Source organism: Gossypium arboreum, chromosome 7 (genome assembly GCF_025698485.1).
Source record: "Gossypium arboreum isolate Shixiya-1 chromosome 7, ASM2569848v2, whole genome shotgun sequence".
Classification (NCBI taxonomy): Eukaryota; Viridiplantae; Streptophyta; class Magnoliopsida; order Malvales; family Malvaceae; genus Gossypium; species Gossypium arboreum.
This window is the reverse complement of record NC_069076.1, coordinates 24,621,503-24,639,004: the sequence shown is the minus strand read 5'-3', so window position 1 is coordinate 24,639,004 and position 17,502 is coordinate 24,621,503. Positions and strand designations below refer to the sequence as shown.

The 17,502-nt window shown below is 40.1% G+C and overlaps 1 long non-coding RNA gene across 1 annotated transcript in view; it reads left to right on the top strand.

Moving 5' to 3' along the window:
• The window catches only part of LOC108466536 (uncharacterized), a 28,156-nt gene extending 11,089 nt beyond the window's left edge, over positions 1–17,067 (top strand). The window contains exon 8 of the long non-coding RNA XR_008286135.1: positions 16,695–17,067. This is a non-coding gene — a long non-coding RNA (uncharacterized LOC108466536). The remainder of the gene's footprint in view (positions 1–16,694) is intronic.
• Positions 17,068–17,502: the final 435 nt, after the last annotated feature.

Sequence of the window (17,502 nt, the reverse complement as noted above, 5' to 3'; positions counted from 1 at the left end):
AAAAACCCTTATCTATTAATTCTTGCAACTGTGCTTTTAACTCTTTCAACTCAGTGGGAGCCATTCTATACAGTGCAATTGAGATTGGCGTCGTTCCAGGAACTAACTCGATACCAAACTCAACTTCTCTCTTTAGAGGTAATTCGGGCAACTCTTCAGGAAAAACATCTATAAACTCACAAACCACTGGTACTGATTCAATCTTCGACTCGGACACTTGAGTATTCAGCATAAAAGCTAGATAAGCCTTATACCCTTTTCTCAAATATTTTTCAGTTGCCAAAGACGATATTACCATAGGCGATTTATCCAAGTCGCTTGGTCCAACCCGAAGAATATTCTCATCTTCACCCTTTAACTAAATAATTTTCCTCCCACAGTCCACTACAACGCTATGAGAAGTCAACCAATCCATCCCGAGGATTACATCAAACTCATTGAATGGCAATAACATTAAATTAGCCGGAAAACAATGACCTCTAATTGTCAAAGGACAACTCCTACATACTTGGTCAACTAGCACATATCTACCCAAGGGATTGGACACTCTTATTACAAATTTAGTAGACTCCACTATCATGTTCATTCTAGGAATCAATTCCATACAACTATAGAAGTGGGTAGACCCCGGATCAATTAATGCAACAATAGATATATCATGGATAGAAAAAGTACCCGTGATCACATCAAGAGACTCTGCTTCATCACAGGCACGAATAGCATAAGTCCTTGTAGGCGCTCTGCCCTCGGACCTCACTGCAACATCTTTTACTGTACCCCTACTACTAGCCCCACTCTCGGGGTTCCTTTATGACCTACCCCTTAACGGAGCGTTGCTTGCCTTCATTTCTTGCTTCCTCTCTCTCTCTCTTTTGTCTTAAGGAAATTGCGAATAAAGTGGTCTAGTGATCCACACCTATAGCAGCCCCTCTCGTTCCCTCGGCACTCGACAAAATGACGCCTACCACACTGTGAGCATTCTGGCCTATTGGGTCTAGGGCTACCGACACTTGTGGCTGAAGTGGTCCGGGCTCTTGAAGTTATGTTTTGTCAGTTCTTATTTCTATTTGAGAATCCCACCGAAGTATTCGATCGGGTAGTAAATTCCTTCGACCTCTTGGATGAGGACTATTGTGATTTCTCCATCTGCCTCCTCTTCATATCCCGTGACTCAATGGCCGCCTTTCTCCTCTCTTTTCCAACTCCTCTACCTTGCAAGCTCTATCAACAAGGGCTACAAATTCTCGTAGTTCAAGAATGCCAACAAACACTCAAATATCTTCATTGCGGCCATCTTCAAATCTCTTACACATGATGGCTTCTGTAGATACGCATTTTCCCGCATACTTGCTGAGTTTTACAAACTCATGCTCATACTCCTTAAAGTCTTATTACCTTGCTTCAACTCTAAAAGTTCCTTCCTTTTCTGGTCTATGAACCTCTGGCTAATGTACTTCTTTCTGAACTCTTCTTGGAAAAATTCCCAAGTTACTCTTTCTCTCGGTACCACAGACACGAGAGTATTCCACCAGTGATAAGTCAAGTCTCATAGAAGCGACACGACACACTTCACGCACTCTTCAGGGGTGCAGGACAGCTCGTCGAATACCCTCATGGTATTTTCTTGCCAAAACTCTACTCTCTTCGGGTTATCATCTACACTAGCCCAAAATTCCTTGGCCCTTTGCTTCCGGATCTTGTCTACTGGAGGCTTCTCTCTCTTGAACATGTTCGCACCTTGCAAAACCACCAGGGGATACTGAGGAATCGGAGGAGGTGAGGGAGGTGGAGTGTTCGGGTTTGCACGAACGAACTCTGTATACCAAGCGTCCATCATTCTGAGGTAGGCTTCCCTAGCCCTTTCACCTTGGCCCATACTCACGGTCTCGCTCTCTACTGGCGCGATCCTTTCTCCGGGAGCCAGCGTATTACTCTCCACGTCATCCGCCGTGGTTCTATCAGGATTCATTACTATATAAAAGCACAATTTACAATTTTCAGGAGTCATCACACTATTAGTATATATATATGGCATGTATAGCTAGACTCGTACATTAGCTAGATTAGTCCTAAAACTGACTAAACCATGCTCTGATACCACTAAATGTAACACCCCTCGCTAGTATCCAACGCCGGAATAAGGTTGAAGGTGCTACCTAACTTAAAATCATTCAACCTGAGGAAATCAGGTCATAAAAATCTTGATCAAGTAAAACATTTTCGTTTCATAAGTAATCTGTCCCTTAAATGGGCTTACGAGGCCCAAAATGTACATTGAAGATGGTTCGGGACCAAACCGAGAACTTAAGAAGAACATGGGAAGAACATGGAAAGTTTTGTGCTTTAAGGCTCCACACACCCGTGTGGGTAAAGACCATGTGGCCACACACGCCCGTGTGGCTTGGGACACACCCGGGCTCTCAGCCTGTGTGCAAATCTAACTTAAGAACACGTCAATAGCACACGCCCGTGTGACCTACCCGTGTACAACACTAACTAAAAAGTTTAAGTGCAGAGGACGCATTGTAACACCCCGTACCCGAGACCGTCGCCGGAGTCGGACACGAGGGGTTAACGGGCTTAATCCACTTACTTGTGCAGTTCATTTTAAAATTTCTAGACAGTAGGCTAAGCGTGTCCTTGTCACCTTAAAAATCATATCTTGAGTTCCACAACTCGAAAATAAGTTTCGTGATTTTTCCTGAAACTAGACTCATATATGCACCTACAAAATTTTTCTAGAATTTTTGGTCGGGCCATTTAGTACAGATTTATTAGTTAAAGTCCCCAATGTTACGAGGATCGACTACACCGACCTTTGTGCATTACGACTTGGATATCTCTCATGCAGGGCTTCAATATCGATGCCGCTTTGTTTCTCTGAAACTAGACTCAAAAAGGAATCTGTACATATATGGCATGACTTCTAATTATCTCTGGTCAATTTATAATGAATTTCCAAAGTCGAATAGGGACTCGAAAGCCGTTCGCCCTGTCTCACGAAAACTTAAATATCTCTTAACATACTGTTCATATGATTTTTCGTTACTTTCCTATGAAAATAGACTCGTCAAGGTTCGTTTACATAATTTATTCACTATTTAATTCCATTCTTACTATTTTAGTGATTTTTCACATCCACGTCCATCGCAATTGTCGTATTGTTAGCATCTATCTTTAAGGTAGGCTTTACCTATTTCATAGTTTCCATGATTCAACTAGCCCTTTAACATAAATAGCAGAAAATATGATCATGATTAACCATCCCAATGGCTAATCGTTTCCAAACATTTCAATACCTCTTAATGAACAACATACAATGATTATAATACCATGCCCAAAGTATACTTAAGCCATTTTCGCATGGCTATCCAAATTTACACAAAATCGAAAGGTACATGACCTACAACAAAAGGGTAGTCCTATACATGCCATTTCAAAGTCCAACCAAAAATATACCGAAAGGAGCTTTGATAGTGTGGGCGACTTCGACTTCAAAATCCCGAGTCCGATAGTTGAAGAACCAAAATCTATAAAATGTAAAATCAAAGAAAACGGAGTAAGCATTTAATGCTTAGTAAGTTTGAGCCATGAATTTAAACACAACCAAAGTATAGCATTCATGTAGCTAAGCAGATAATTTCATATGCACAAATTCTCAATATCATACTTACTTCACATTACCAACCCTTATATTCATACATGAAAGATTAACTTAGCTAAAGGCCTAGAGCTCATTTATCAACCGAGCGAATACTTATTTGTAAGGGCTCAACTAATTCAAAGCACATACGAAACATACCTCATTGTTGGGATTTCACAAGCGTATTAATCGAAATTTTTACAACAAGTTCATTCATTCCCGAATCACGCATACCTTGCGTTTAATCGATATAGCTACTCGTTCAAATGCCTTGGGACATAGCCCTGTTATAGTAACTTCGCACAAATGCCTTCGGGACTTAACCCGGATTTAGTAACTCGCACCAATGCCTTTGGGCTTAGCCCTAATTAGTAACTCGCACAAATGCCTTCGGATCTTAGTCCTGGATATGGTCACTTAGCACAAAGCCTTCGGACTTAGCCCGACATCATTCAATAACCATGCACATTTAACAATAAATCATGACACATTCAGTATTTCATTTTCATTAGCAAAACTCAAACACAAGACACTTATCACACTTGCAATTTCGGCTCAATAGCCACACACAAAGAGCATGATTTTGATTTGCTTAAAACATGATCTAATCAAATCATAATTTAAGCTCTATTACTCAAGAACTTACCTCGGATGTTGTCGAACGATTTTGATGGCTATTCAACCACTTTTTCCTTCCCTTTATCGGATTTAGATCCCCTTTGCTCTTGAGCTTAATTAAACAAATAAATTGATTTAATCATTTGAGCATCGAAAAGAGGAACACAAGGCACTTAGCCCATATTTATACATTAGACATTAAAGTCACATACATGTGAAATCATGCATCAACTCAACATATTAACCCACACTCCCTTTTAGCCGATTGTCCTAACCAAGATAAAGGCATCAATATGCTTGCCTCTAACCGAATGCATGCAACACTAATCTTCTCATGTGGCCGAGTATGCATGTATATGTTGAGGCCAATTATATGCTTAATACTTCCTACAAGTATGGTTACTTGTATTGATTATATCTCGTTTCGTTTCAAATTCAAAACTCGGCTAATACGCATTTATACACTAGTAATCAAATACTAACATTTTGCATTTCATCTTACTACCATTTCACATCTACTTTCTACCATGGCCGAATGCATCAAGACACCATTTACCCTTGCAAGGCATAAATTTCACCATCAAAACTAACAAGCTTATAATCCCATGACCGAAATCTCTAACATCACCAATTAAAATACTTCATGGGTTTGAGGTAAAACCAAGAAAGAAACTCATGAATATCGAGATATAAGCACTAACATTGTTCATCTAGATTTAGCATGACACAACATCCATCACCCTTATATTTACCATAGCCGAAAACCTTACTCATTCCAAAATTCAAATCGAACTTGGTCACAAAAATAACTTGATATCTCACCAACACAACATCAACACCAAGCAAGAATGATGCATCCATGGTAAGTGTCATTTCCATCACATAGCAAGATTTAGACCATGGGCTAGGTAGAACTCAAGCTAATAACTAAAACATGCATGCATCTCATGGAACATCATCAAACATACCTTAGCCTAGTTACATGCATGGACGAACCTCTTCAACCTTTCTTCTTCCTTCCTCCTTAAAATTTTCGACCAAGGATGAACCAAAGGATGAACACTTTTTTTTTTTTTTTGTTTTTCTTCCCTTCAACTCACGGCAATGGGGGGGACAATCACACACATCCTTTCCTTTTTTTTTTGTTTCTCATCCTACTAACACTAATATTTTATTGCCCATGCTCTTTATTTTATTAATCCTTACATAATGCACTACCCCAACATGTTTATGACATGTTTTTAGCCATAACATCTTGTCCACCCATGCTCTTGGCCGGCCACTACATATTAGGGGGGGAAAATTGACATGCAAGTCCCCGCTTTTGATTACATGCACTATTAGGTCCTTGTAGATTAGCCTATCACATTTCAAAAATGTCACCCATAAGTCCTTTTGACTAAATTCACATGCAATTTACTAAATCGAAGCCTAAAACTTCCACACATTCATAATCACATATTTTAGACAATAAATATCACATTCAAATAATTTGGTGACTCGGTTTAGCGGTCCCGAAATCGCTTTCTGACTAGGGTCACTTTAGGGCTGTCACACACATGGCCAAAACACACACCCATGGGAGTGAGTCATGTGTCACACACGGCCTAGACACACGCTCGTGTGTCAATTTCTGTGTGGAAAAAAAGGAGGCCATTTCCAAGCCATTTTATCACCCAATTTACACAACCTACACAAGATCGTTTCAATACATAAATTTCTCCACAATAGACACCAATTCATCCATAGAATGAACATTATATGCATTTATCAAAGTGAAAAATAGCCATTATTCTAAGCTTGATACAAAATGAAGGGCTTTGACTTAAGCCAAAATACATAACCAATTACTCATTTAAATCAACATCCTAGTCTAGCCCTATACATGCCATACTCAGAAGAAGATTTGTACTATACCAAGTGCTTTGATTGATAGTGTGATCGATATCTCTGACTTCAAAGAATCCTTGAGCTAATTAAGCGGCACTGAAAGAAAAGGGGAAAGAAAAGAGAGTAAGCATGAAGCTTAGTAAGTTGCATATAAATAAATATACAACAACAATTTTACCATTAGTCATCATACTCATAGCTCAAAGGTAAGCATAAACTTGGCTTACTCATTACCGTCTACTTAAATCACATTTTCTAATTTGAACTCATTATTCGTGCATACCAAATAGGTATCTGTATCACTCAAAACGTTATTATTCTTTCCTTATTAAGTCACTTTCATTACCTTTAAAGTTAAACCTTTCAGAAAACTATCGGATATTCTATAAGCCTTGAACATGGGATAAGTTGCCGATGCCATGTCTTAGACATGGTCTTATACTAGCTCTCGTATATATGTGCTGATGCATGTCCCAGACATGTCTTACACTAGCACAACTCTTAGCCGATGCGTGTTGTGACAGCCCAAAATTGACCCTAGTCGGAATGTGGTTTCGAGACCACAAAACCGAGGCATAAAAATAATTAAAAATTTATTTTGATGCCTATAATATGTGTGTGCTCATGTATGACATTTTATGATGATTGATTTAGTGTTATAAGGGTGAATTCCACAAGAAAGGACTTAGTAGTGAACTTTGAAAGTATGATAGGGAAATGTGTGATGACTAATTAAAGCATGCATGCAAAATAATGGACTTGCATGTCAAATTCCCCTTTATAGGTGGTGGCCGGCCATGACAAGGAGGATGGGCTAAACATGTCATGAAACATGTTTTGTTGGTGCATTAGGGTGAAATAATAAACAAAGGTGTATGGGTGATAAAAAATGAAAAAAAATGTGTGTGAGTGTGGTAATCCCCCTGCCGTGAGTTGAGAAAGAAGGAAGAAAAAATTTGTTGTGTTTTCCTTTCTCATCCTTTTGGCCGAAAATCATAAGGAGGAAGAAAGAGGATTTTTGCTTCATGCTTGGTTTAGAAGAGATCTAGAAGGTGATTTGGCTAAATTGGCATCAAGATTAAGGTATGTATGAGGTTGTGTTAGGAGTTTCATGCATGTTTTGGGTTGCTAACTTGATGTGCATGTTAGCCATGGCTCAAATCTTTGTTATGCCATGGAAATGGTATTTGGCCAAAGTTGTTATGGTGATAAAGCCATTGCATGCTAAGTGTGAAGCTTGATGATGATGCATGCAATGATGGATTGTCTACTCTTGAGATTTCTTTGTAGCCATCTTGAGTAAGACTTTGAGTTTTCTTTTTGTTTAACCATGATTGAAGTTGAAAAAGGGGCATGATTGTCATATTCGGCCATGATGCATTCATGAGCATGGTTCATGCTTCTTGCATGTTAGTTAAAATGTGTGTGTTTGGATGGCTATGGACACCTTGAAATTCGCCATGCTCATATATGTATATATATGTTTGCACATGATGTTTTGGTTATGAAGTAAGTGATGAATATGTTTGTTTAAAGAAGAAGATGTTGAAGAATGATTGTGAAATTGCAAGCACATTCGCCTAGCACACATATGAGTGCTTGATGCTATATTATAAGTTTTGAGCTACAATATGCAAAGCATTAACTAGTAAAATGCATGCTGTTTTTGTGTGGTATTAAGTGCATAATTGGCCTCAACATGGACAAGTATATTCGGCCTTAGGTAGCCTATTGATGGCCTTAGCTTTTCCTTGATGCTCGAATGAATTGTATTGAATTGCTTGATGTAGTATAAAATGTGCATGACCATTGTGTATTCAAGCTAAAGGGTGGCCATATGACCATTTAAACTCTTTGTCATATTCGCCATAAGCTAGCACAATGAGGTTTTAATAAATTGAATTTGTTTGAATTAGCTCAAGAGCTTAGAGGGCCACAATTGGACAAGGGAAGGAAAAAGTAATCGAATAGCCGTAAAAGCCGCTCGACAACATCCGAGGTAAGTCCTCAAGAAGTGACCTTACTTGAATTATGTGGAATGAAATATGGATGTATTGATTATTGATTTATGTGTGTATGAGTATTCGAATGATACCCGGCTAAGTCCCGGCGATTATGCTAGTGATTATAATTGTGTTTGAGCCTTAGTAACAAAAATAAATATGTATGTCCAATGATTATTGATGTATGTGTGCATGAGAAATTGAATGATATCCTGCTAAGCCTCAAGACAATTATCTTTGAAATTATAACCGGTTAAGACCAAGGCAATTGTGCTAGTGGCTACATCCTGCTAAGACCAAGGAATTCGTGCGAGTCATTCTATCCGGCTAAGACCAAGGCATTTGTGCAAATCGTGATATCCGGGTTAAGTCCGTGAGGCCTTGGTGCGGGTTACCATAACAAGCTATGTCCCAAGGCGATTGAACGAGTAGCGATATCCTGTTAAACTCAAAGGTATGTGATTTGAAAATTATAAGCTTGCTGGAAAATTTTAGCTAATGCACTTGTGAAATTTCCCAATGACAAGGTAAGTGTGGTGTGTGCTTTGCTGCTAGGAGTAAGAGCGTATGCATATCCGCTCCTATGATGGAACGAGTTATCGGCCTTAACGAAGCCGTTATTTGTGTATGAACCTAAGAGTTGGGATGGTGAAGTAAGTATGATTATGTGAATGTGTATTAGTGAAATGATGTATTTGGTTATGTGAATGTAATGCTTTAATTAAAGTGATTTTATTCCTTGAGACTTACTAAGCATAAAATGCTTACCCGTTGCTTTGGCTCTCTGTCTTATAGATTTTGCTCGATAGCAATCGGATTCGGGATCATTAAAGTCAAGTCATCCACACTATCAACGCCTCTATTTTGGTATAAATTTTGGTTGAACTTTGAAATGGCATGTATAGGACTACCCCTTGTTGGTTTAAAATGTGGTGATGTATATGTGTACGGCCATGCAAAACGGCTCGTAAAAGTGAAGAATGAACTTAGACTATTTGCGGTTTGTATATATATATATGGTGTCATGATGTGACTATGAATTGAAATGGGAATGTTGGTCACATGATCAGCCATTGGCATGGTTAAAATGATCATATGTGGACCTATGTATGGCAAGACTAGTTGGTTCATGGAGACTACAAAATAAGTAAGACCTACCTTAAAAACAGATGCTGTCACTGCAGTAATGTGAATGTGAAAAATCACCAAAATTTGTAGGAATGGTATTAAATAGTGAATCAGCTATGTAAATGAACCTTGATGAGTCTATTTTCATATGGAAGAAACGAAATGGTCATAGGAGTTACTTGTTAAGAGATATTAAAGCTATTGTGAGACAGGGCCAGAATGGTTTCGGGTCCCCTGTCGCAACTTTAAAATTTACTATAAATTATCCAGAAAGAATTAGGAGTCATGCCTTATATGTGCAGATTCCATTTTGAGTCTAGTTTCATTAGAAACAAACGGAATCAGATTAAAGCCCTGTCTGAGAGAGATATTCAAGTTGTAACGTGCGAAGGTCGAGCAATCGATCCCTATAACAGGGGTGACTTTAACTAATAAACTGTACCAATTGGCCCGACCAAAATTCTAGAAATAAATCTATAAATGGATATATGAGTCTAAATTCAGGAAAATTTACTGAAACCAGTTTCGAGTTTTGAAACTCGAGATATGATTTTTAAGGCGACAAGGACGCAGCTTTTCCAGCCCGATGGAAATGTCAAATTAGTGGGCAAAATATGTGGACTTGACTTGTTAACCCCTCGTGTCCGACAATCGGTGATGGTCTCGGGATCGGGTGTTACAATTTTATTGGTATCGAGCCACGGTTTAGTCGATTCTAGGACTACCGTGAGGTGTTTGGGGTCTAGCTATACATGCCATTAAATGATGAATCGATAGTGTGGTGATTTCGACAATTTGACTTTGAGTTTGTTTATAGCAATGGATCCCGATCCCAACCGAGCAATAGGCGATGATGGGGAGAGTGTGGCGCCGCTCACGACAAGGGACAAATACCATGACTCTCAACCTATGGCCAAGAATCCGAATGATGAGGCTAGGCAAGCCTTTTATAGTGTGATGAACGAATGGTTTAACCAATACATTCGAACTAACACTACTGTTCCACAACCTCCATTCCCGACAAATGCAACCCCAAGACCTACAATACCTCCGTGAATCGACCAAATAAGGTCAAGTAAGCCCCAATCGATAGGATTCAAAACATGGGGCCACCAATTTAAAGCTACGGATGATGATGATGCCGATACGCGAGAATGCATTTCGTCCAAGCTATTATGTGTAAACGCTTCGAGGATGGGCTGAATGATGATATAAGGATGTTCGTTGGCATTCTCGAAATACGAGATCGTAGTACTTGTTGAGTGAGCTTGTAAAGTCAAGAGCTTAGAAAGGAGAAACAAAAAGTCGATGTGGGAACCGGAGAATTCGAAAGAGGTCCTCGGAAAGTCTCTTCAACAGCATCAAGAGATTTCGAGATGATGTGAACCGGTCTAGAGGCGCTTTGGGCTTTTCTAGACGAGGACGCGATCGACCCTTGTGACCACACGAGTCACTTCGATCGCCATGGTGGAAATGATCGCCGAGAGGGCGGAGTGTCAACATTGTGGCAAATGGCATTCGGGGAGTGTTGGTTTCGTGATCGCTCTCGCTATAAGTGTGGATCGGCCACCACTTTATGAAGGATTGCCCGAGGATGCTTGAATGAATGTGAGTCGAGTGGAAACCCGGTGCTACCATCGCCGAGGTAGGCCACCTAGAAATATGGGCAATGTCGATGGCGGTCGAGAGGATCTAGAGATGCTACCATCGATCCGAGGCTCGTGCTCTGCGAGGACTTATGCCATACGCGACGCGAGGATGCTTTGCCTCTCCGGATGTCATTACGGTGCTTTCACTCTTTTCAATACTAATGTGATTGCTTTGATTGACCCCGGTTCTACTCAATCTTATATATGTGAAACCTTAGCATCCAAAGAAGACTTTGCCTATTGAGTCTCATCGAGTTTGTAATTCGTGTCAAACCCTTGGGTCATTACGTGCTTGTCAACAAAGTGTGCAAGAAAAGTCCCCTAGTGTTCCGAGGTTCTTGTTTCCTACAGACTTGATGCTTTTGCCGCTCGATGAATTGACGTTATTCTTGGTTTGGATGGGTTGACCATGCACGATGCGGTCGTAAATTGCAAAAGCAAGACTATCGATTTGAGTCTTGCGAATAACGAGATAATTCGGTCGAGTCTACGGACTTAAAGGGGTTGCCACCGTAATATCGCAATGTTGGCTCGGAAATATGTAAGAAAAGGTGCGAAGCGTACCTTGCGTATGTGCTCGATGACAAGGAATCGTAAAAGAAACCCGAATCTCGCGCGTGGTTTGTGAATACCCGGATGTTTTCCTCAAGAATTGCCGGTTTACCACTGTTCGGAAATAGAATTTGGCATCGAATTGGTACCGTACCACTCAATTTCGATAGCTCCGTATCGTATGGCACCAACGGAATTAAAGGAGTTGAAAGCTCGATTGCAAGAATTGGTGGATAGAGGTTTTGCTCGCCTTAGAGTTTCTCGCCTTGGGTGCGCCAGGTGTTGTTCGTGAAAAGAAGGATGGAACCATGCGGTACATGCATCGACTATCGTCGCCTTAATAAAGCGACGATAAAGAACAAATATCCGTTACCACGTATCGATGACTTGTTCGATCAACTGAAGGGAGCCTCGGTGTTCTCGAAAATAGATTTGAGATCGGGCTATTATCAATTGCGAATCCGAGATTCGGACGTACCCAAGACCGCCTTGAACGAGATATGGTTACTATGAGTTCCTAGTGATGCCGTTTGGGCTCACTAATGCCCTCGGTATTTATGGATTTAATGAATCGGATCTTCGCACCATATTTGGATCGATTCGTAGTCGTGTTCATTGATGACATCTTGGTCTATTCAAGAAATGAGATCGAACATGCTGAACCCCTGCGGTTAGTGCTACAAATTTTAAGGGATAAGCAATTATATGCTAAGTTCAAAGAAGGGTGAGTTCGTTAAGAGAGGTTAGCTTCTTGGGTCATGTGGTATCTCAGACGGTATTCGAGTCGACCAATAAAATTTCAGCCATACTTAATTGGAAGCCTCAGAAATATTAACGAGGTTCGAGCTTTTGGGGCTTGCCGTCATTCACGACGATTTGTAAAAGGTTTCTCAACGATAGCCACGCCGATGACGAAGCTACTCCAAAAAGGATGTTAAGTTCGAATGGACGGAGAAATGCCAAAAAAAGTTTCGATCAACTGAAGACTTATTTGACTAAAGCCCCAATTCTAGTGCAACCCGAATCTGGAAAAGAGTTTGTCATCTATAGTGACGTCTCCCTCCTTGGGTTAGGTTGCATATTGATGCAAGAAGGTCGAGTTGTAGCCTATGTGTCGAGGCAATTGAAGCCACACGAGAAAAAAATTATTCGACCCATGATCTCGAATTGGCCGCCATCGTGTTCGCCTTAAAGATTTGGCGACATTACTTATTTGGTGAAAGGTGCCATGTGTACTTTTCGGATCACAAAAGTCTCAAATATTTGATGACCCAAAGAGACTTAAATCTGCGACAAAGGCGTTGGCTTGAACTGTTAAAGGATTATGAGTGGTCATTGACTATCACCCGAAAGGTGAATGTGGTTGCGGATGCCTTGAGTCGTAAATCATTATTCGCTTACGAGCGATGAACGATGCACTTGTCTGCTCGATCCGATAGTGTGTTAGTAGTGAATTGAAAGCCAAACCACTATTGATACCTCAAATTCGAGAAGCTCGTAAAGTCGACGACGAGTTGGTCGCAAAAGCGGCCGAGTGTGTTCGAACAAGGACTCGAATTTCAAATTGATGATGACGATTGTTGGAGGTTCAAAAGTCGTCTGTGTGTTCCAAAGAATTGAACTCATTTCGATAATTCAATGAAGCCCATTGTAGCCGAATGGCAATCCACCCGGAGTAATGAAGATGTACAATGATTTGAAACGTCGGTTTTGGTGGCATGGTATGAAGCGAGACATCTCGACTTTGTTTGAGATGTTTAATATGTCAACAAGTGAAAGCGGAACATCAGTGCCTTCAGGATTACTTCATCCAATCACGATACCCGAGTGGAAATGGGATCGAGTCACAATGGACTTTGTATCCGGACTGCCATTGTCAGCAGGTAAGAAGGATGCGGTTTGGGTCGTGGTAGATCGATTGACTAAGTCTGCTCACTTTGTCCCGTGACGTGCACGGATTTTTCAATGGACAAATTAGCCGAATCGACGTTTCTCGACAGAGATTACACGGGTGCCTATTTCCATCGTGTCGAATAGAGATCCGAGATTTACCTCGCGATTTTGGAAAAAGTTGCAAGAAGTTTTGGGTACCAAGTTGCATTTCAGCACCGCCTTTCACCCCCAAACCGATGGTCAATCCGAGTGGATAATTCAGATACTTGAGGATATGTTAAGATGTTGCGTCCTCGAGTTTAGTGGTTCATGGGAACGGTATTTGCCGTTGATTGAATTCGCTTACAACAACAACTTTCAATCAAGTATTAAGATGGCACCCTACGAGGCCTTGTACGGTCGTAAATGCCGTACACCATTGATTTGGACCGAGCTTGGTGAAAGCAAGATTTTCGGTGGGATTTGATTAGGGATGCTTGAATGAAAAGTGAAAGTAATCCGTGAAAGTCTCAAGATAGCCTCCGATCGTCGAAGTCGACGCGACTGAAGCGTAAGGATATCGAGTATCGTGGGTGATAAAGTGTTTCTCAAGGTATCGCCTTGGAAAAAGATACTCGATTCGGTACCGTAAGGGCAAGTTGAGCCCGAGGTTCATTGGGCCATATGAGATATCCGAGCGAGTCGGTCCGTGGCATATCGTTTGATTTTACCCCGAACTCGAAAAGGTTCACGATGTCTTTCACGCTTCGATGCTTCGACACGATAGATCCGATCCATTGCACGTGATTAGTCCATCGAAATTGAAATTCAAGCTAATATGAGTTATGAGGAAGAACCGATTCAGTATCCTATCACGAGAAGTGAAAGAGTTATGAAACAAGCGGGTTCCGCTAGTGAAAGTGTTATGGCTCAAGCACGGGATAGAAGAAGCTACTTGGGAGACCGAGAACTCTATGAAGGAGCGATATCCAAACCTATTTACCAGTAGATTTTCGGGACGAAAATTTCTTAAGTGGGGAGAGTTGTGACACCCAAAATTGACCCTAGTCGGAATGTGGTTTCGGGACCACAAAACCGAGGCATAAAAATAATTAAAATTTATTTTGATGCCTATAATATGTGTGTGCTCATGTATGACATTTTATGATGATTGATTTAGTGTTATAAGGGTGAATTCCACAAGAAAGGACTTAGTAGTGAACTTTGAAAGTATGATAGGAAATGTGTGATGACTAATTAAAGCATGCATGCAAAATAATGGACTTGCATGTCAAATTCCCCTTTATAGGTGGTGGCCGGCCATGACAAGGAGGATGGGCTAAACATGTCATGAAACATGTTTTGTTGGTGCATTAGGGTGAAATAATAAACAAAGGTGTATGGGTGATAAAAAAATGAAAAAAAAATGTGTGTGAGTGTGGTAATCCCCCCCTTGCCGTGAGTTGAGAAAGAAGGAAGAAAAAAATTTGTTGTGTTCTTCCTTTCTCATCCTTTGGCTGAAAATCATAAGGAGGAAGAAAGAGGATTTTTGCTTCATGCTTGGTTTAGAAGAGATCTAGAAGGTGATTTGGCTAAATTGGCATCAAGATTAAGGTATGTATGAGGTTGTGTTAGGAGTTTCATGCATGTTTTGGGTTGCTAACTTGATGTGCATGTTAGCCATGGCTCAAATCTTTGTTATGCCATGGAAATGGTATTTGGCCAAAGTTGTTATGGTGATAAAGCCATTGCATGCTAAGTGTGAAGCTTGATGATGATGCATGCAATGATGGATTGTCTACTCTTGAGATTTCTTTGTAGCCATCTTGAGTAAGACTTTGAGTTTTCTTTTTGTTTAACCATGATTGAAGTTGAAAAAGGGGCATGATTGTCATATTCGGCCATGATGCATTCATGAGCATGGTTCATGCTTCTTGCATGTTAGTTAAAATGTGTGTGTTTTGGATGGCTATGGACACCTTGAAATTCGGCCATGCTCATATATGTATATATATGTTTGCACATGATGTTTTGGTTATGAAGTAAGTGATGAATATGTTTGTTTAAAGAAGAAGATGTTGAAGAATGATTGTGAAATTGCAAGCACATTCGCCTAGCACACATATGAGTGCTTGATGCTATATTATAAGTTTTGAGCTACAATATGCAAAGCATTAACTAGTAAAATGCATGCTGTTTTTGTGTGGTATTAAGTGCATAATTGGCCTCAACATGGACAAGTATATTCGGCCTTAGGTAGCCTATTGATGGCCTTAGCTTTTCCTTGATGCTCGAATGAATTGTATTGAATTGCTTGATGTAGTATAAAATGTGCATGACCATTGTGTATTCAAGCTAAAGGGTGGCCATATGACCATTTAAACTCTTTGTCATATTCGGCCATAAGCTAGCACAATGAGGTTTTAATAAATTGAATTTGTTTGAATTAGCTCAAGAGCTTAGAGGGCCACAATTGGACAAGGGGAAGGAAAAAGTAATCGAATAGCCGTAAAAGCCGTTCGACAACATCCGAGGTAAGTCCTCAAGAAGTGACCTTACTTGAATTATGTGGAATGAAATATGGATGTATTGATTATTGATTTATGTGTGTATGAGTATTGAATGATACCCGGCTAAGTCCCAAGGCGATTATGCTAGTGATTATAATTGTGTTTGAGCCTTAGTAACAAAAATAAATATGTATGTCCAATGATTATTGATGTATGTGTGCATGAGAAATTGAATGATATCCTGGCTAAGCCTCAAGACAATTATGCTTGAAATTATAACCGGTTAAGACCAAGGCAATTGTGCTAGTGGCTACATCCGGCTAAGACCAAGGAATTCGTATGAAGTCATTCTATCCGGCTAAGACCAAGGCATTTGTGCAAATCGTGATATCCGGGTTAAGTCCCGTAGGCCTTGGTGCGGGTTACCATAACAGGGCTATGTCCCAAGGCGATTGAACGAGTAGCGATATCCTGTTAAACTCAAGGTATGTGATTTGAAAATTATAAGCTTGCTGGAAAATTTTAGCTAATGCACTTGTGAAATTTCCCAATGACAAGGTAAGTGTGGTGTGTGCTTATGCGCTAGGAGTAAGAGCGTATGCATATCCGCTCCTATGATGGAACGAGTTATCGGCCTTAACGAAGCCGTTATTTGTGTATGAACCTAAGAGTTGGGATGGTGAAGTAAGTATGATTATGTGAATGTGTATTAGTGAAATGATGTATTTGGTTATGTGAATGTAATGCTTTAATTAAAGCTGATTTTATTCCTTGAGACTTACTAAGCATAAAAATGCTTACCCGTTGCTTTGGCTCTCTCGTCTTATAGATTTTGCTCGATAGCAATCGGATTCGGGATCATTAAAGTCGAAGTCATCCACACTATCAACGCCTCTATTTTGGTATAAATTTTGGTTGAACTTTGAAATGGCATGTATAGGACTACCCTTGTTGGTTTAAAAATGTGGTGATGTATATGTGTACGGCCATGCGAAAACGGCTCGTAAAAGTGAAGAATGAACTTAGACTATTTGCGGTTTGTATATATATATATGGTGTCATGATGTGACTATGAATTGGAAATGGGAATGTTGGTCACATGATCAGCCATTGGCATGGTTAAAATGATCATATGTGGACCTATGTATGGCAAGACTAGTTGGTTCATGGAGACTACAAAATAAGTAAGACCTACCTTAAAAACAGATGCTGTCAGCTGCAGTAACGTGAATGTGAAAAATCACCAAAATTTGTAGGAATGGTATTAAATAGTGAATCAGCTATGTAAATGAACCTTGATGAGTCTATTTTCATATGGAAGAAACGAAATGGTCATAGGAGTTACTTGTTAAGAGATATTAAAGCTATTGTGAGACAGGGCCAGAATGGTTTCTGGGTCCCCTGTCGCAACTTTAAAAATTTACTATAAATTATCCAGAAAGAATTAGGAGTCATGCCTTATATGTGCAGATTCCATTTTGAGTCTAGTTTCATTAGAAACAAACGGAATCAGTATTAAAGCCCTGTACAGAGAGATATTCAAGTTGTAACATGCGAAGGTCAGAGCAGTCGATCCCTATAACAGGGGTGACTTTAACTAATAAACTGTACCAATTGGCCCGACCAAAAATTCTAGA